Here is a 6425-nt window from a genome sequence, read left to right as displayed (position 1 = left end):
GATTATGAATATTGATGCCTTGATTGTGTGATATGTGAGAAAATGCATGTTGTGATATATGCTTGATGAATGTTTGAGGTTGAATTGATGGGTGGTGCCATATTGTTGGTGAGTATGATGATTATGTATAATGATGGTTGATTGGAAATTGATATTGTTAGAAATTGGGATGAGAAGGATGTATGACATAATATTGTGTTTATCCTTTGGCCTTTTGATTGAGAAGTGTTAAAATGGTTGGAGGTAGTTTTGAGAATTTTGGTAAAATGTCAATGCGTGAGTTGAGGATGGCTTGTTGTTGAATTTGGTACACTTTGATTGATTTCAAAGAAAAGGGATGAAATTGGCATGTTTTAATTGATTTTGAAAAGAGTTGAAAGTGGCTTGTTTTGAAAATGGCACTTTGTGGTTTTGAATGAAAATATGGTTTTTGGGCATACTTTGACGGGACATAACTTGGAATACGGATCTTTGATTTGTGCCAAATCTGTTTAGAAATGAAATTGGATCCGGGATGTCCATGCCGTTCGAAGAACGGGTGAAAAATGATTTAAAATGAGAGAGTTATGACCGTCGGAAAATTGGGGGTTGAATCTGTGAATTCTGCAGCTTTTAACTTAGAAAATTTTTAGCAGAATGACCCCTCGCGCGTAGGCGCACTTGGCGCGTATGCGCCGTTCTTCGAGAAAGCATCATCCACGCGTGCGCGTGGAGTGCGCGTACGCGTGGCCCTGTTTTCATTCCAAAGTTGATTTTTGAGTTTTAAAAGCCAAACTTCATACTTCTAAGCCTCCAATCTCACCACTTATGTCTTAAATCATTATGATATGCCTAGCATGAGAAAAAAGGGCTAGTGAATGTGGTAACTTGCGAGTGAAGCAAGGGAAAAATGAATGATCCATGAGGATCATGAGGATCAAAGATGATTATGTGAGATGTGGAGGATGGCGGTGGAAGTTCTTGTTATGCCATGGGCCGAATGGCCGTAATTGTTAATGAATTGGCTGGTTATGGATTTAACCGTGAGCCGGATGGCTGGATTATGCCGTGTGGCGGCGGAGCCATGTTTATGGCTAAGTATAAATGCATATATGTTGTTGAATGAATTGTGAATGTTGGCACTTCCACCATTGGAGATGAGGGTTTCCCTGGGTAGTAGCAATGGCTAGCCACCATGTGCTCCAGGTTGAGACTCGAAGCTCTGTTAACCCAATGTCGTAAGTGTGGCCGGGCACTGTGAAAGGCCCGGATGAGCTCGCCCCCATAAATATTCACCAGTGATGGTGATGGATAAATATTCACCAGTGAGGGTGATGGATATGGATCATGATTATGATCAAGTTTATGATGAGTATAACTCGAGTTGGGGATGCACGACAGAGGGACAGTCCAATGGCTAGCTACCAGGACTTGTCGGGTTGGCTCTATAACCGACAGATGATATCATCAGCCACTAGGGACAGGCATGCATCATAAGCATACTACATGAATTGTTTGAGATTGCTTATTTGACTGCATATTACTTGCTAATTGCCTAAATGCCTTATCTGTTCCTATTTGTAAATCTCTTGTCTGATATAACTGTGTTTGCTATATTATACTCCTGCTGGTGGTTGGGAGGTCTGAAGGAATTGGAAAGGGAAGTATTAGTTAGACTGAAGAATCTTTAGTCAGTTGCCACTTACGGTTTAGCTTGTTTATAAGCTTTGATATTATCTGGAGGAAGTTCTAGGATTGCCTTCGGCTTTCCTCTATTATTATGTATTATATATGTGGAAGCTGTTACCGTGCTGGGGACCTCTGGTTCTCACCCATGCGGATTTTGTGGTTTTTAGATGCAGGACGCGAGGCTTCTCGTTGAGGTATGCTGGAGACTTCTGGATTAGCGAAGATCCTTTGTTCTCGGGACTCTGTTTTGGGTTATATATCTTGTTTAGATACTTTTATCTCCATTAAATAATACAAACTGTGATGACTCCTTCTAGAGGGGATTTTTGGAGAATATGTTTTCTGTATTTGTGTCCCTTTGGGTTTCCTTTGGGGTTTCCTTATTTTATCATATGTATATATTGCTATGCTCAGGCCGGTTATCTTCGCGGCCGGATTTTGAGTCTTGATATTCCTGTTTTTGACACTCTTTTGTATACATATGATCTTGCGTTAGCTTATCCTTTGCTCGTTACGTTATCGACCGGAGTGTTGCGCGTTCGAGATTACGGTTTTTGTTTACCCCATTTTTCTACAAAGGCTCCTAGTTATAATCAATTATTCATACTACTATACGTACTAAATTTTTGTTTTAGAGGTCGTAATACCTTGCCATCTCTGAATTATGACTTAAGCATAAGACTCTGTATGGTAGGGTGTTACACCCTATTTCCAGCAAGTATGCTTTTTGTGTTTTTAAAACTAAATTTCAAGCTTCTAAGCCCCTATTGTCATCCTTTAAGTCCTAAATCAATATAGAAGGCCTAGTAATTAAGAAGAAGCTAGGGAAGGGGGTAACTTGTGGATGAAGAAAAGGGAAATATTGAGTAATTATGACTAATGATGATTGTATGAGTTGTTGAGGAGGATGGTGGGAGTGCTGTGTATGATATGAGCCGAATGGCTGCATGTGATGATGGATTATGGCTAGTTATGAATTATGATTTTAAGCCAGACGGCTGAGATAAATGTTGATTTATAGCTGAGAATGAATGCATATATGCTGATTAATTGATATTTTGATTGTTGCACTTCCACCTATCTGATATACGAGTTTCCTGGGTGAAAGCAATGGCTAGCCACCACGTGCTCCAGATTGAGACTCGATACTCTGCTAACTCTATATGGTAAGTGTGGCCGGACACTGTGAAAGTTCCGGATGAGCTCGCTCTGTGAATAAACACAAGTGTGGGTGTTGTGTATATATATTGATAATTATGATTGAGAATAACTCGAGTTGGGGATGCACGACAGAGGGACAATCCAATGGTTACCTACCAGGACTTTTCGGGTTGGCTTTATAACCGACAGATGAGACTCATCAGCCACTAGGACAGGCATACATCATATGCATTATATGTGATTTGTTTGGAATGCCTAATTGACTTTATAATTACTTGCTATTTGTCCAACTGTTGTATCTGCTTCTTATTTGTGAATTTCCTTGCTTGATATAATTGTGTTTACGATATCAAATTACTGGTGGCGGTTGGGCAGTTCGAAGGATTTGGAAAGGGGAGTTTTAGTTAGACTAAAGATCTTAGTTAGTTGCCTATTTTTATTTCTCATGGTTTAGTCATGTTTATACGCTTTAATTATGAATTTGGGAGTTCTAGGATTGCCTTCGGCTTTCCTAGGACATTATATGTTAGATATTTGGGCACTGTTACCATGCTGAGAACCTCTGGTTCTCACCCATGCGGATTTTGTGGTTTTCAGATGCAGGACATGAGGCTCCTCATTGAGGCATTGATGAATCCATATTTGATGATTATTTTTTATTAGAATTGGATGGATTTTCATCATATAAACTTGCACTTATTCCCTTGAATAGCATGCTTTTGAACTTTCCTTCCAAATTGTGCTTGATTATGCAAATATGCTCTTTTGTGCCTATTTAATCTATTTTTATTCCATTTGCCTTCCATTCGATGCCTTGATGTTGTTTATGAGTGATTTCAGGTGTATAAGGTAGGAATGGGTTGGAGAAAATGGAAGAAGAGCATGCAAAGTGGAGGAAACATGAAGAATCAAAGGAGATGAGCTCAGAGACGTGTGCATGCGCACAGCTACCTGTGTGTACACACAGCTGCCCAATCAGAGTGCGTGGATTGCTTCGAGCGCATCACGCGTCCATTCAAGCATTGCCTAGTGTGCGTGCGCACAGCTACTTGTGCGTACGCACAGGACGAGATTTTTTGCGAGGTGTGCGGACGCACGCATCTGTGCGTTCGCACAGGTGTCCGCACATGACTTTATTAAAATAGCACCTGACTCGCGATTTGGGGGCTTTGGAGGCCCATTTCTGAATTCTTCTAGCTCATATTGGAGGGAAAATGAGGAACATGACATAGCATATCATTAGTATAGTTTTAGGAGTAGTAATAAGAAGCTTTAGTTAGTTTTTCTCTAAGTTTTTCATCATCTCTATTAGGGTTTATATTAGGATTTTACATTCAAGTTCCATTTTCATTTTTTTATCTTGGATTTTGCTAGCTTTCATTGTAAGTATTCTCTTATTATTACTCTTTATAGTTACATTGTCATTACTCTTTGTTCTAATTCAAGTTATAGTTCAGTTTTGCTTCTCTCTTGCAATTTTAATTTCTTGTTGATGAATTTGATGTTTGATGTTTGTTTCATGCTTTCTTGTGTTATTCTTGTTGATTGAGATCAATTGTTGCTTTTAGTTTCAAGCCTTTTCTCTTTTTCTCCATGTTTAAGGTTTTTTGCCCACCAAGTGTTTGACAAAATATCAAACATGGTTTTAGGCTAAATTGTTTGTTCTTGGCTTGGGTAAAGTGAGCAATTGGGTTTCTAGAGTAGGAATATCCAGCATTTAGTTTTAATTCTTGGATTGTTACTTGTTCTTGTTCCCACTAACGCTAATTTGTTGCTAAGCCAATTAGCAAGCAATTTAGGATTTGTGGGTTGGGAACACTTATGCTCATTTAACTTACCTTCGGATGTGAGGGCTGATCAAGTGAGATTAATCCATCATAATTGTCATAGTTGTGGTTCCAACAAGGAAAGGACCCTTAGCTCACTCCAAGCCAAGACTCTTTTTGATGCTTTTAATCTTCCATATACTTCTATGTTGATCTCTTTTATACTTTACTTGTTTGTATTACATAGTCGGTTCTTTAATTTCTTCATTAGTTCAATCATTTCAATTTTGCATGTTCTTTTATTGCTTTATATTTTCATTTCCTCATTGACAAACCTTTGATCTTTACAACCGGATTTGCACACTCATTGTTCTAGAAGTACTCCTTGGGAGACGACTCGGGAGTCAAATACTCTCGGTTTTAAATTAGTTTTGAATTGTGATGCATCTTGTGAACCTCCAATTTGATCGGTGGCCAACTTGTTAGGTTAGGACTATACTTACAATGCTAATTCCATTTTTCGGATAACCGAGTTCCTAATCCTATATGCGAATTGGCCATCACATTCAACAAATTTTGGCGCCGTTGTCGGGGAGTTCACTTTAAGTGCAATGAGTGCTACAATTTTGGTTGTTGTAAATATGTGAATAGTGTGAATATTTGACTTTTGATTTGCTACTTAGAACTAATTGTAGGTATTAATTTTCTCTCTAGTTAGTTTTAATAGTTGTTGACTGTCAAGTGGTTTTTGTTTACTTGCATATCTTTGTTTTGCTTTTCATAATTGCATGGTTTTCATTGCCTCCTCAGTTGAATGACACGGTCGCTTCCAGACCCGAGCTTGACCACTTTTGATCCGGAAATCGAAAGAACTTTAACTCATTTAAGGCAAGCTCGGTGTCGGCTAGCTTTTGTGGATAGTGAATCGGGACCCCTTGGGGAAACCTCCCGCTCACTATCACCACCCATCCGTGACTATCATTCTCCAATCAACGAGGAGACTCTATATTCATCTGTGGGGAGTACTGAACTCTCTTTGAGTAACTCAGGTGACATAGTCATGGCGGACCCACCTCGAAGAATCACCTTGAAGGAGGTCGGAGCTCCTGATCTTGACTTGCAACCGCTTCAAATTTTGTATCCGGCTTTAGACCCAAATTTTGAGCTCAAGTCCAGCACGATAAACTTGCTTCCCAAATACAATGGACTGCCTGGGAAAGATCCTCCGAAGCATCTAAAGGATTTCCAAGTTGCATGTGCAACTGCGAGAAGACATGGGGCGGATGAAGCCGTAGTGTTGGTCTTCGCTTTCCCTTTCTCTTTGGAGAAAAAGGCGAAGGAGTGGTTTTATACTCAACCGGGTGAAGTTAGATCCAATTGGGACTTGTTGCGTAAGGAATTTTTGGAAAAATTCTACCCTCCTCAGAAAACAGACAAGTTGCGAAGAGAGATCTCTTGAATTGTGCAACGGGATGGGGAGACTTTGTATGAATACTGGGAGAGATTTAAGAAGTTGCTGGAGGCTTGCCCTCACCACAGGATTGATGAGTTGGTTCTTATCATTTATTTCTGTCAAGGAATGCACCACCAAGACAAGCTCCTCCTAGATGCCGCGAGTGGAGGATCATTGACCAAAAACAAGAGCGCCGCAGAAGCATGGAAAGTTATATCAGACTTGGCGGACTCAACTCAGCACTCAAGGGAAAGAAGTCCACAACCGAAAGCTTTGAGTGAAGTTTCTCCCTCCGGAGATGCTATTTTGACCAAGACCCTAGGTGAAATGACAATCTTGTTGCGACAAATCACCCAAGGGCAACAAATTCCTCAAGC

The 6425-nt window shown here is 40.0% G+C and overlaps 1 non-coding gene across 1 annotated transcript; it reads right to left on the bottom strand.

The window, feature by feature from the left end:
• Positions 1–6031: 6031 nt before the first annotated feature.
• On the bottom strand, positions 6032–6138 carry LOC112724743 (small nucleolar RNA R71). The gene has a single exon (XR_003163891.1). It is a non-coding gene; the product is annotated as a small nucleolar RNA R71 (small nucleolar RNA).
• Positions 6139–6425: the final 287 nt, after the last annotated feature.

The sequence above is a fragment of the Arachis hypogaea genome, chromosome 11 (assembly GCF_003086295.3).
Source record: "Arachis hypogaea cultivar Tifrunner chromosome 11, arahy.Tifrunner.gnm2.J5K5, whole genome shotgun sequence".
In the NCBI taxonomy this organism is placed as follows: domain Eukaryota; kingdom Viridiplantae; phylum Streptophyta; class Magnoliopsida; order Fabales; family Fabaceae; genus Arachis; species Arachis hypogaea.
The sequence above is the reverse complement of the archived record's forward strand: the minus strand, read 5'-3'. Positions and strand labels throughout refer to the sequence as shown.